This window comes from Papaver somniferum, chromosome 4, assembly GCF_003573695.1.
Source record: "Papaver somniferum cultivar HN1 chromosome 4, ASM357369v1, whole genome shotgun sequence".
NCBI classification, from domain to species: Eukaryota; Viridiplantae; Streptophyta; class Magnoliopsida; order Ranunculales; family Papaveraceae; genus Papaver; species Papaver somniferum.
Window position 1 is genome coordinate 72,811,591 of NC_039361.1, and position 15,140 is coordinate 72,826,730.

Consider the following 15,140-nt stretch of genomic DNA (forward strand, 5'->3'; position numbering starts at 1 on the left):
TAAATATTATTAAGGACCCATGTGGATGACGTCATCTAAAAGTTTTCGGTCTTTTTCCCTTTTTATTTTTATTTCTCTAGAAAGTCTTCTTCTTCTTTCCCTATGTTTAATTTGAGTAAGTGTGATGGAGCAGTCATCTTCTTAATATGATTAAGCTTTTTGTTTTTATTTTTATCAAATTTTCTTTTTAAAATAATTAAAGTACTCTCTAAAATAATTAACCCACAAATAGCGACCGAAGCGTATTTCTAACGAAGAAGTTATTAAGAAAACAAAAACTTTCCTGTAACGGAAAAACGGATAATTTTAAGACCTAAACGATAGAATTTGGCTAAATTTTGGGGACCATGTGGATCTTTGATCAACATGTCTTGATCTTTGGGTCGTTTCCCATAAAAATGGACTCCTCTTGAGCTAATTTACGCAACCCGGGTCCTTAATTTCCAAATAGTCCAGCGCGTGCTATAACTTCCTCATCTGTGTCCATTTCTTTTCTATCTTTTTCTTTTTGAAGTCAAAGAACATCACATATTACATGCTTATAACCCATAATAAAAAAGGCATGATTCATCATTTTTGATCTCATGCATTTTGATTATAAAGAGAAAGGAAATTGATATCCAATTTCTTCATCTAATAACTTGTATACTGAAGGAAAAAAAAAAGGAGAATCCTTTCAGATGCCCTAGATGTGATGTTGTTTTTGAGAACTCCGAGAAGTTGTTTATGCAAAAATGAGCCATGCCTCTTCCTATTCCATAACCGGAGGATCATTTTAAGGGATCTCCGTTGTTTCATAGGATCAGGGAAGAAGTCTCGAAGAAGGTAAGTGGATATGCAGGTGGAGAGAAAAAGGGTGAAATCGTAGAAAGCGGAGAAAAATCATTTGAGATTTCTTAGTAGTTACTAAGAAGAAAGGAAGAAGATGATATAATTTTTATTTTCTAAAAACTATCAAATAATCCTAGTATCATAATAAGTGTTTATGTTTGGTCTGATTGCTCTGATGTCCTTTTTATAAAATATGTTTTTAATTTGGTTCAAAAACTATTATTTGATCTTAGGATAAATATTACGCAGGTGGATGACATCATCAAAAAAGTCTTCTTCTTTTTTCCCTTTGTGTGATAGAGTAGTCATTTTATAAATATTATTAAGGATCCATGTGGATGACGTCATCAAAAAGTTTTCGGTCTTTTTCCCTTTCTACTTTTATTTCTCTGAAAGTCATCTTCTTCTTTCCCTATGTTTAATTTGAGTAAGTGTGATGGAGCAGTCATCTTCTTAATATGATTAAGCTTTTTGTTTTTATTTCTATCAAATTTTCTTTCTAAAATATTTAAAGTACTCTCTAAAATAATTAACCCACAAATGGCGACCGAAGCGTATTTCTAACGAAGAAGTTATTAAGAAAACAAAAACATTCTTGTAACGGAAAAACGGATAATTTTAAGACCTAAAAGATAGAATTTGTATAAATTCTGGGGACCATGTGGATCTTTGATCAACATGTCTTGATCTTTGGGACGTTTCCCATCAAAATGGACTCCTCTTGAGCTAATTTACGCAACCCGGGTCCTTAATTTCAAAATAGTCCAGCGCGCATGCTATAACTTCCTCATATGTGTACATTTCTTTTCTATCTTTTTCTTTTTGAAGTCAAAGAACATCACATATTACATGTTTATAACCCATAATAAAAAAGGCATGATTCATCATTTTTGATCTCATGCATTTTGATTATAAAGAGAACGGAAATTGATATCCATTTTCTTCATCTAATAACCTGTATACTGAAAAAAAAAAGGAGAATCCTTTCAGATGCCCTAGATGTGATGTTGTTTTTGAGAACTCCGAGAAGTTTTTTATGCAAAAATTACCCATGCCTCTTCCTATTCCAGAACCGGAGGATCATTTTAAGGGATCTCCGTTGTTTCATAGGATCAGGGAAGAAGTCTCGAAGAAGGTAAGTGGATATGCAGGTGGAGATAAAAAGGGTGAAATCGTAGAAAGCGGAGAGAAATCATTTGAGATTTCTTAGTAGTTACTAAGAAGAAAGGAAGAAGAAGATATAATTTTATTTTTCTAAAAACTATCAAATAATCCTAGTATTATAATAAGTGTATATATTTGGTCTGATTGCTCTGATGTCCTTTTTATAAAATATGTTTTTGATTTGGTTCAAAAACTATTATTTGGTCTTAGGATAAATATTACGCAGGTGAATGACATCATCAAAAAAGTCTTCTTCTGTTTTCCCTTTGTGTGATAGAGTAGTCATTTTATAAATATTATTAAGGACTCATGTGGATGACGTCGTCAAAAAGTTTTCGGTCTTTTTCCCTTTTTATTTTTATTTCTCTAGAAAGTCTTCTTCTTCTTTCCCTATGTTTAATTTGAGTAAGTGTGATGGAGCAGTCATCTTCTTAATATGATTAAGCTTTTTGATTTTATTTTTATCAAATTCTCTTTCTAAAATAATTAAAGTACTCTCTAAAATAATTAACCCACAAATGGCGACCGAAGCGTATTTCCAACGAAGAAGTTATTAAGAAAACAAAAACTTTCCTGTAACGGAAAAACGGATAATTTTAAGACCTAAACGATAGAATTTTGTCTAAATTCTGGGGACCATGTGGATATTTGATCAACATATCTTGATCTTTGGGCCGTTTCCCATCAAAATGGACTCCTCTTGAGCTAATTTACGCAACTCGGGTCCTTAATTTCCAAATAGTCCAGCGCGCGTGCTATAACTTCCTCATCTGTGTCCATTTCTTTTCTATCGTTTTCTTTTTGAAGTCAAAGAACATCACATATTACGTTCTTATAACCCATAATAAAAAAGGCATGATTCATCATTTTTTATCTCATGCATTTTGATTATAAAGAGAAAGGAAATTGATATCCATTTTCTTCATCTAATAACCTGTATACTGAAAAAAAGGAGAATCCTTTCAGATGCACTGGATGTGATATTGTTTTTGAGAACTCCGAGAAGCTGTTTATGCAAATATGACCCATGCCTCTTCCTATTTCAGAACTGGAGGATCATTTTAAGGGATCTCCGTTGTTTCATAGGATCAGGGAAGAAGTCTCGAAGAAGGTAAGTGGATATGCAGGTGGAGAGAAAAAGGGTGAAATCGTAGAAAGCGGAGAGAAATCATTTGAGATTTCTTAGTAGTTACTAAGAAGAAAGGAAGAAGATGATATAATTTTATTTTTCTAAAAACTATCAAATAATCCTAGTATCATAATAAGTGTATATGTTTGGTCTGATTGCTCTGATGTCCTTTTTATAAAATATGTTTTTAATTTGGTTCAAAAACTATTATTTGGTCTTAGGATAAATATTACGCAGGTGGATGACATCATCAAAAAAGTCTTCTTCTTTTTTCCCTTTGTGTGATAGAGTAGTCATTTTATAAATATCATTAAGGACCCATGTGGATGACGTCATCAAAAAGTTTTCGGTCTTTTTCCCTTTCTACTTTTATTTCTCTAGAAAGTCTTCTTCTTCTTTCCCTATGTTTAATTTGAGTAAGTGTGATGGAGCAGTCATCTTCTTAATATGATTAAGCTTTTTGTTTTTATTTCTATCAAATTTTCTTTCTAAAATATTTAAAGTACTCTCTAAAATAATTAACCCACAAATGGCGACCGAAGCGTATTTCTAACGAAGAAGTTATTAAGAAAACAAAAACTTTCTTGTAACGGAAAAACGGATAATTTTAAGACCTAAACGATAGAATTTGTATAAATTCTGGGGACCATGTGGATCTTTGATCAACATGTCTTGATCTTTGGGCCGTTTCCCATCAAAATGGACTCGTCTTGAGCTAATTTACGCAACCCGGGTCCTTAATTTCAAAATAGTACAGCGCGCATGCTATAACTTCCTCATATGTGTCCATTTCTTTTCTATCTTTTTCTTTTTGAAGTCAAAGAACATCACATATTACATGCTTATAACCCATAATAAAAAAGGCATGATTCATCATTTTTGATCTCATGCATTTTGATTATAAAGAGAACGGAAATTGATATCCATTTTCTTCATCTAATAACTTGTATACTGAAAAAAAAAAAAGGAGAATCCTTTCAGATGCCCTGGATGTGATGTTGTTTTTGAGAACTCCGAGAAGCTGTTTATGCAAAAATTACCCATGCCTCTTCCTATTCCAGAACCGGAGGATCATTTTAAGGGATCTCCGTTGTTTCAGAGGATCAGGGAAGAAGTCTCGAAGAAGGTAAGTGGATATGCAGGTGGAGAGAAAAAGGGTGAAATCGTAGAAAGCGGAGAGAAATCATTTGAGATTTCTTAGTAGTTACTAAGAAGAAAGGAAGAAGAAGATATAATTTTATTTTTCTAAAAACTATCAAATAATCCTAGTATCATAATAAGTGTATATATTTGGTCTGATTGCTCTGATGTCCTTTTTATAAAATATGTTTTTAATTTGGTTCAAAACCTATTATTTGGTCTTAGGATAAATATTACGCAGGTGGATGACATCATCAAAAAAGTCTTCTTCTTTTTTCCCTTTGTGTGATAGAGTAGTCATTTTATAAATATTATTAAGGACCCATGTGGATGACGTCATCAAAAAGTTTTCGGTCTTTTTCCCTTTTTATTTTTATTTCTCTAGAAAGTCTTCTTCTTCTTTCCCTATGTTTAATTTGAGTAAGTGTGATGGAGCAGTCATCTTCTTAATATGATTAAGCTTTTTGATTTTATTTTTATCAAATTTTATTTCTAAAATAACTAAAGTACTTTGTAAAATAATTAACCCACAAATGGCGACCGAAACGTATTTCTAACGAAGAAGTTATTAAGAAAACAAAAACTTTCCTGTAACGGAAAAACGGATAATTTGAAGACCTAAACGATAGAATTTGGCTAAATTATGGGGACCATGTGGATCTTTGATCAGCATGTCTTGATCTTTGGGTCGTTTCCAATCAAAATGGACTCCTCTTGAGCTAATTTGCGCAACCCGGGTCCTTAATTTCCAAATAGTCCAGCGCGCGTGCTATAACTTCCTCATCTGTGTCCATTTCTTTTCTATCTTTTTCTTTTTGAAGTCAAAGAACATCACATATTACATGCTTATAACCCATAATAAAAAAGGCATGATTCATCATTTTTGATCTCATGCATTTTGATTATAAAGAGAAAGGAAATTGATATCCATTTTCTTCATCTAATAACCTGTATACTGAAGAAAAAATAAAGGAGAATCCTTTCAGATGCCCTAGATGTGATGTTGTTTTTGAGAACTCCGAGAAGCTGTTTATGCAAAAATGACCCATGCCTCTTCCTATTCCAGAACCGGAGGATCATTTTAAGGGATCTCTGTTGTTTCATAGGATCAGGGAAGAAGTCTCGAAGAAGGTAAGTGAATATGCAGGTGGAGAGAAAAAGGCTGAAATCATAGAAAGCAGAGAGAAATCATTTGAGATTTCTTAGTAGTTACTAAGAAGAAAGGAAGAAGAAGATATAATTTTATTTTTCTAAAAACTATCAAATAATCCTAGTATCATAATAAGTGTATATGTTTGGTCTGATTGCTCTGATGTCCTTTTAATAAAATATGTTTTTAATTTGGTTCAAAAACTATTATTTGGTCTTAGGATAAATATTACGCAGGTGGATGACATCATCAAAAAAGTCTTCTTCTTTTTTCCCTTTGTGTGATAGAGTAGTCATTTTATAAATATTATTAAGGACCCATGTGGATGACGTCATCAAAAAGTTTTCGGTCTTTTTCCCTTTTTATTTTTATTTCTCTAGAAAGTCTTCTTCTTCTTTCCCTATGTTTAATTTGAGTAAGTGTGATGGAGCAGTCATCTTCTTAATATGATTAAGCTTTTTGATTTTATTTTTATCAAATTTTCTTTCTAAAATAATTAAAGTACTCTCTAAAATAATTAACCCACAAATGGCGACCGAAGCGTATTTCCAACGAAGAAGTTATTAAGAAAACAAAAACTTTCCTGTAACGGAAAAACGGATAATTTTAAGACCTAAACGATAGAATTTGTCTAAATTCTGGGGACCATGTGGATATTTGATCAACATGTCTTGATCTTTGGGTCGTTTCCCATCAAAATGGACTCCTCTTGAGCTAATTTACGCAACCCGGGTCCTTAATTTCCAAATAGTCCAGCGCGCGTGCTATAACTTCCTCATCTGTGTCCATTTCTTTTCTATCTTTTTCTTTTTGAAGTCAAAGAACATCACATATTACATGCTTATAACCCATAATAAAAAAGGCATGATTCATCATTTTTGATCTCATGCATTTTGATTATAAAGAGAAAGGAAATTGATATCCATTTTCTTCATTTAATAAGCTGTAGACTGAAGAAAAAAAAAGGAGAATCCTTTCAGATGCCTTAGATGTGAAGTTGTTTTTGAGAACTCCGAGAAGCTGTTTATGCAAAAATGACCCATGCCTCTTCCTATTTCAGAACCAGAGGATCATTTTAAGGGATCTCCGTTGTTTCATAGGATCGGGGAAGAAGTCTTGAAGAAGGTAAGTGGATATGCAGGTGGAGAGAAAAAGGGTGAAATTGTAGAAAGCGGAGAGAAATCATTTGAGATTTCTTAGTAGTTACTAAGAAGAAAGGAAGAAGAAGATATAATTTTATTTTTCTAAAAACTATCAAATAATCCTAGTATCATAATAAGTGTATATGTTTGGTCTGATTGCTCTGATGTCCTTTTAATAAAATATGTTTTTAATTTGGTTCAAAAACTATTATTTGGTCTTAGGATAAATATTACGCAGGTGGATGACATCATCAAAAAAGTCTTCTTCTTTTTTCCCTTTGTGTGATAGAGTAGTCATTTTATAAATATTATTAAGGACCCATGTGGATGACGTCATCAAAAAGTTTTCGGTCTTTTTCCCTTTTTATTTTTATTTCTCTAGAAAGTCTTCTTCTTTCCCTATGTTTAATTTGAGTAAGTGTGATGGAGCAGTCATCTTCTTAATATGATTAAGCTTTTTGATTTTATTTTTATCAAATTTTCTTTCTAAAATAATTAAAGTACTCTCTAAAATAATTAACCCACAAATGGCGACCGAAGCGTATTTCCAACGAAGAAGTTATTAAGAAAACAAAAACTTTCCTGTAACGGAAAAACGGATAATTTTAAGACCTAAACGATAGAATTTGTCTAAATTCTGGGGACCATGTGGATATTTGATCAACATGTCTTGATCTTTGGGTCGTTTCCCATCAAAATTGACTCCTCTTGAGCTAATTTACGCAACCCGGGTCCTTAATTTCCAAATAGTCCAGCGCGCGTGCTATAACTTCCTCATTTGTGTCCATTTCTTTTCTATCTTTTTCTTTTTGAAGTCAAAGAACATAACATATTACATGCTTATAACCCATAAAAAAAAGCATGATTCATCATTTTTGATCTCATGCATTTTGATTATAAAGAGAAAGGAAATTGATATCCATTTTCTTCATCTAATAACCTGTATACTGAAGGGAAAAAAAAAGGAGAATCCTTTCAGATGCCCTAGATGTGATGTTGTTTTTGAGAACTCTGAGAAGCTGTTTATGCAAAAATGACCCATGCCTCTTCAGATTCCAAAACCGGAGAATCATTTTAAGGGATCTCCATTGTTTCATAGGATCACGGAAGAAGTCTCGAAGAAGGTAAGTGGATATGCAAGTGGAGAGAAATAGGCTGAAATCGTAGAAAGCGGAGAGAAATCATTTGAGATTTCTTAGTAGTTACTAAGAAGAAAGGAAGAAGAAGATCTAATTTTATTTTTCTAAAAACTATCAAATAATCCTAGTATCTTAATAAGTGTATATGTTTGGTCTGATTGCTCTGATGTCCTTTTTATAAAATATGTTTTTAATTTGGTTCAAAAACTATTATTTGGTCTTAGGATAAATATTACGCAGGTGGATGACATCATCAAAAAAGTCTTCTACTTTTTTCCCTTTGTGTGATAGAGTAGTCATTTTATAAATATTATTAAGGACCCATGTGGATGACGTCATCAAAAAGTTTTCGGTCTTTTTCCCTTTTTATTTTTATTTCTCTAGAAAGTCTTCTTTTTCTTATGTTTAATTTGAGTAAGTGTGATGGAGCAGTCATCTTCTTAATATGATTAAGCTTTTTGTTTTTGTTTTTATTTTTATCAAATTTTCTTTTTAAAATAATTAAAGTACTCTCTAAAATAATTAACCCACAAATGGCGACCGAAGCGTATTTCTAACGAAGAAGTTATTAAGAAAACAAAAACATTCCTGTAACGGAAAAACGGATAATTTTAAGACCTAAACGATAGAATTTGGCTAAATTCTGGGGACCATGTGGATCTTTGATCAACATGTCTTGATATTTGGGCCGTTTCCCATCAAAATGGACTCCTCTTGAGCTAATTTACGCAACCCGAGTCCTTAATTTCCAAATAGTCCAGCGCGCGTGCTATAACTTCCTCATCTGTGTCCATTTCTTTTCTATCTTTTTCTTTTTGAAGTCAAAGAACATCACATATTACATGCTTATAACCCATAATAAAAAAGGCATGATTCATCATTTTTGATCTCATGCATTTTGATTATAAAGAGAAAGGAAATTGATATCCAATTTCTTCATCTAATAACTTGTATACTGAAGGAAAAAAAAAAGGAGAATCCTTTCAGATGCCCTAGATATGATGTTGTTTTTGAGAACTACGAGAAGTTGTTTATGCAAAAATGAGCCATGCCACTTCCTATTCCAGAACCGGAGGATTTTAAGGGATTTCCGTTGTTTCATAGGATCAGGGAAGAAGTCTCGAAGAACGTAAGTGGATATGCAGGTGGAGAGAAAAAGGGTGAAATCGTAGAAAGCGGAGAGAAATCATTTGAGATTTCTTAGTAGTTACTAAGAAGAAAGGAAGAAGATGATATAATTTTATTTTTCTAAAAACTATCAAATAATCCTAGTATCATAATAAGTGTATATGTTTGGTCTGATTGCTCTGATGTCCTTTTTATAAAATATGTTTTTAATTTGGTTCAAAAACTATTATTTGGTCTTAGGATAAATATTACGCAGGTGGATGACATCATCAAAAAAGTCTTCTACTTTTTTCCCTTTGTGTGATAGATTAGTCATTTTATAAATATTATTAAGGACCCATGTGGATGACGTCATCTAAAAGTTTTCGGTCTTTTTCCCTTTTTATTTTTATTTCTCTAGAAAGTCTTCTTCTTCTTTCCCTATGTTTAATTTGAGTAAGTGTGATGGAGCAGTCATCTTCTTAATATGATTAAGCTTTTTGTTTTTATTTTTATCAAATTTTCTTTTTAAAATAATTAAAGTACTCTCTAAAATAATTAACCCACAAATAGCGACCGAAGCGTATTTCTAACGAAGAAGTTATTAAGAAAACAAAAACTTTCCTGTAACGGAAAAACAGATAATTTTAAGACCTAAACGATAGAATTTGGCTAAATTCTGGGGACCATGTGGATCTTTGATCAACATGTCTTGATCTTTGGGTCGTTTCCCATCAAAATGGACTCCTCTTGAGCTAATTTACGCAACCCGGGTCCTTAATTTCCAAATAGTCCAGCGCGTGCTATAACTTCCTCATCTGTGTCCATTTCTTTTCTATCTTTTTCTTTTTGAAGTCAAATAACATCACATATTACATGCTTATAACCCATAATAAAAAAGGCATGATTCATCATTTTTGATCTCATGCATTTTGATTATAAAGAGAAAGGAAATTGATATCCAATTTCTTCATCTAATAACTTGTATACTGAAGGAAAAAAAAAAGGAGAATCCTTTCAGATGCCCTAGATGTGATATTGTTTTTGAGAACTCCGAGAAGTTGTTTATGCAAAAATGAGCCATGCCTCTTCCTATTCCATAACCGGAGGATCATTTTAAGGGATCTTCGTTGTTTCATAGGATCAGGGAAGAAGTCTCGAAGAAGGTAAGTGGATATGCAGGTGGAGAGAAAAAGGGTGAAATCGTAGAAAGCGGAGAGAAATCATTTGATATTTCTTAGTAGTTACTAAGAAGAAAGGAAGAAGATGATATAATTTTTATTTTCTAAAAACTATCAAATAATCCTAGTATCATAATAAGTGTTTATGTTTGGTCTGATTGCTCTGATGTCCTTTTTATAAAATATGTTTTTAATTTGGTTCAAAAACTATTATTTGATCTTAGGATAAATATTACGCAGGTGGATGACATCATCAAAAAAGTCTTCTTCTTTTTTCCCTTTGTGTGATAGAGTAGTCATTTTATAAATATTATTAAGGATCCATGTGGATGACGTCATCAAAAAGTTTTCGGTCTTTTTCCCTTTCTACTTTTATTTCTCTGAAAGTCATCTTCTTCTTTCCCTATGTTTAATTTGAGTAAGTGTGATGGAGCAGTCATCTTCTTAATATGATTAAGCTTTTTGTTTTTATTTCTATCAAATTTTCTTTCTAAAATATTTAAAGTACTCTCTAAAATAATTAACCCACAAATGGCGACCGAAGCGTATTTTTAACGAAGAAGTTATTAAGAAAACAAAAACATTCTTGTAACGGAAAAACGGATAATTTTAAGACCTAAAAGATAGAATTTGGCTAAATTCTGGGGACCATGTGGATCTTTGATCAACATGTCTTGATCTTTGGGTCGTTTCCCATCAAAATGGACTCCTCTTGAGCTAATTTACGCAACCCGGGTCCTTAATTTCCAAATAGTCCAGCGCGTGCTATAACTTCCTCATCTGTGTCCATTTCTTTTCTATCTTTTTCTTTTTGAAGTCAAAGAACATCACATATTACATGCTTATAACCCATAATAAAAAAGGCATGATTCATCATTTTTGATCTCATGCATTTTGATTATAAAGAGAAAGGAAATTGATATCCAATTTCTTCATCTAATAACTTGTATACTGAAGGAAAAAAAAAAGGAGAATCCTTTCAGATGCCCTAGATGTGATATTGTTTTTGAGAACTCCGAGAAGCTGTTTATGCAAATATGACCCATGCCTCTTCCTATTTCAGAACTGGAGGATCATTTTAAGGGATCTCCGTTGTTTCATAGGATCAGGGAAGAAGTCACGAAGAAGGTAAGTGGATATGCAGGTGGAGAGAAAAAGGGTGAAATCGTAGAAAGCGGAGAGAAATCATTTGAGATTTCTTAGTAGTTACTAAGAAGAAAGGAAGAAGATGATATAATTTTATTTTTCTAAAAACTATAAAATAATCCTAGTATCATAATAAGTGTATATGTTTGGTCTGATTGCTCTGATGTCCTTTTTATAAAATATGTTTTTAATTTGGTTCAAAAACTATTATTTGGTCTTAGGATAAATATTACGCAGGTGTATGACATCATCAAAAAAGTCTTCTACTTTTTTCCCTTTGTGTTATAGAGTATTCATTTTATAAATATTATTAAGGACCCATGTGAATGACGTCATAAAAAAGTTTTCGGTCTTTTTCCCTTTTTATTTTTATTTCTCTAGAAAGTCTTCTTCTTCTTTCCCTATGTTTAATTTGAGTAAGTGTGATGGAGCAGTCATCTTCTTAATATGATTAAGCTTTTTGTTTTTATTTCTATCAAATTTTCTTTCTAAAATATTTAAAGTACTCTCTAAAACAATTAACCCACAAATGGCGACCGAAGCGTATTTCTAACGAAGAAGTTATTAAGAAAACAAAAACTTTCCTGCAACGGAAAAACGGATAATTTTAAGACCTAAAAGATAGAATTTGTCTAAATTCTGGGGACCATGTGGATATTTGATCAACATGTCTTGATCTTTGGGCCGTTTCCCATCAAAATGGACTCCTCTTGAGCTAATTTACGCAACCCGAGTCCTTAATATCAAAATAGTCCAGCGCGCGTGCTATAACTTCCTCATCTGTGTCCATTTCTTTTCTATCTTTTTCTTTTTGAAGTCAAAGAACATCACATATTACATGCTTATAACCCATAAAAAAAAAGCATGATTCATCATTTTTGATCTCATGCATTTTGATTATAAAGAGAAAGGAAATTGATATCCATTTTCTTCATCTAATAACCTGTATACTGAAGGGAAAAAAAAAAGGAGAATCCTTTCAGATGCCCTAGATGTGATGTTGTTTTTGAGAACTCCGAGAAGCTGTTTATGCAAAAATGACCCATGCCCCTTCAGATTCCAGAACCGAAGGATCATTTTAAGGGACCTCCATTGTTTCATAGGATCACGGAAGAAGTCTCGAAGAAGGTAAGTGGATATGCAAGTGGAGAGAATTAGGCTGAAATCGTAGAAAGCGGAGAGAAATCATTTGAGATTTCTTAGTAGTTACTAAGAAGAAAGGAAGAAGAAGATCTAATTTTATTTTTCTAAAAACTATCAAATAATCCTAGTATCATAATAAGTGTATATGTTTGGTCTGATTTCTCGGATGTCCTTTTTATAAAATATGTTTTTAATTTGGTTCAAAAACTATTATTTTGTCTTAGGATAAATATTATGCAGGTGGATGACATCATCAAAAAAGTCTTATACTTTTTTCCCTTTGTGTGATAGAGTAGTCATTTTATAAATATTATTAAGGACCCATGTGGATGACGTCATCAAAAAGTTTTCGGTCTTTTTCCCTTTTTATTTTTATTTCTCTAGAAAGTCTTCTTCTTCTTTCCCTATGTTTAATTTGAGTAAGTGTGATGGAGCAGTCATCTTCTTAATATGATTAAGCTTTTTGTTTTTATTTTTATCAAATTTTCTTTTTAAAATAATTAAAGTACTCTCTAAAATAATTAACCCACAAATGGCGACCGAAGCGTATTTCTAACGAAGAAGTTATTAAGAAAACAAAAACATTCTTGTAACGGAAAAACGGATAATTTTAAGACCTAAACGATAGAATTTGGCTAAATTCTGGGGACCATGTGGATCTTTGATCAACATGTCTTGATCTTTGGGCCGTTTCCCATCAAAATGGACTCCTCTTGAGCTAATTTATGCAACCCGGGTCCTTAATTTCCAAATAGTCCAGCGCGTGCTATAACTTCCTCATCTGTGTCCATTTCTTTTCTATCTTTTTCTTTTTGAAGTCAAAGAACATCACATATTACATGCTTATAACCCATAATAAAAAAGGCATGATTCATCATTTTTGATCTCATGCATTTTGATTATAAAGAGAAAGGAAATTGATATCCAATTTCTTCATCTAATAACTTGTATACTGAAGGAAAAAAAAAAGGAGAATCCTTTCAGATGCCCTAGATGTGATGTTGTTTTTGAGAACTACGAGAAGCTGTTTATGCAAAAATGAGCCATGCCACTTCCTATTCCAGAACCGGAGGATTTTAAGGGATTTCCGTTGTTTCATAGGATCAGGGAAGAAGTCTCGAAGAAGGTAAGTGGATATGCAGGTGGAGAGAAAAAGGGTGAAATCGTAGAAAGCAGAGAGAAATCATTTGAGATTTCTTAGTAGTTACTAAGAAGAAAGGAAGAAGATGATATAATTTTTATTTTCTAAAAACTATCAAATAATCCTAGTATCATAATAAGTGTATATGTTTGGTCTGATTGCTCTGATGTGCTTTTTATAAAATATGTTTTTAATTTGGTTCAAAAACTATTATTTGGTCTTAGGATAAATATTACGCAGGTGGATGACATCATCAAAAAAGTCTTCTTCTTTTTTCCCTTTGTGTGATAGAGTAGTCATTTTATAAATATTATTAAGGACCCATGTGGATGACGTCATCAAAAAGTTTTCGGTCTTTTTCCCTTTCTACTTTTATTTCTCTAGAAAGTCTTCTTCTTCTTTCCCTATGTTTAATTTGAGTAAGTGTGATGGAGCAGTCATCTTCTTAATATGATTAAGCTTTTTGTTTTTATTTCTATCAAATTTTCTTTCTAAAATATTTAAAGTACTCTCTAAAACAATTAACCCACAAATGGCGACCGAAGCGTATTTCTAACGAAGAAGTTATTAAGAGAAAAAAAACATTCTTGTAACGGAAAAACGGATAATTTTAAGACCTAAAAGATAGAATTTGTCTAAATTCTGGGGACCATGTGGATATTTGATCAACATGTCTTGATCTTTGGGCCGTTTTCCATCAATATGGACTCCTCTTGAGCTAATTTACGCAACCCGAGTCCTTAATTTCAAAATAGTCCAGCGCGCGTGCTATAACTTCCTCATCTGTGTCCATTTCTTTTCTATCTTTTTCTTTTTGAAGTCAAAGAACATCACATATTACATGCTTATAACCCATAATAAAAAAGGCATGATTCATCATTTTTGATCTCATGCATTTTGATTATAAAGAGAAAGGAAATTATATCCAATTTCTTCATCTAATAACTTGTATACTGAAGGGAAAAATAAGGAGAATCCTTTCAGATGCCCTAGATGTGATGTTGTTTTTGAGAACTCCGAGAAGCTGTTTATGCAAAAATGACCCATGCCCCTTCAGATTCCAGAACCGGAGGATCATTTTAAGGGATCTCCATTGTTTCATAGGATCACGGAAGAAGTCTCGAAGAAGGTAAGTGGATATGCAAGTGGAGAGAAATAGGCTGAAATCGTAGAAAGCGGAGAGAAATCATTTGAGATTTCTTAGTAGTTACTAAGAAGAAAAGAAGAAGAAGATCTAATTTTATTTTTCTAAAAACTATCAAATAATCCTAGTATCATAATAAGTGTATATGTTTGGTCTGATTGCTCTGATGTCCTTTTTATAAAATATGTTTTTAATTTGGTTCAAAAACTATTATTTGGTCTTAGGATAAATATTACGCAGGTGGATGACATCATCAAAAAAGTCTTCTACTTTTTTCCCTTTGTGTGATAGAGTAGTCATTTTATAAATATTATTAAGGACCCATGTGGATGACGTCATCTAAAAGTTTTCGGTCTTTTTCCCTTTTTATTTTTATTTCTCTAGAAAGTCTTCTTCTTCTTTCCCTATGTTTAATTTGAGTAAGTGTGTGAGCAGTCATCTTCTTAATATGATTAAGCTTTTTGTTTTTATTTTTATCAAATTTTCTTTTTAAAATAATTAAAGTACTCTCTAAAATAATTAACCCACAAATAGCGACCGAAGCGTATTTCTAACGAAGAAGTTATTAAGAAAACAAAAACTT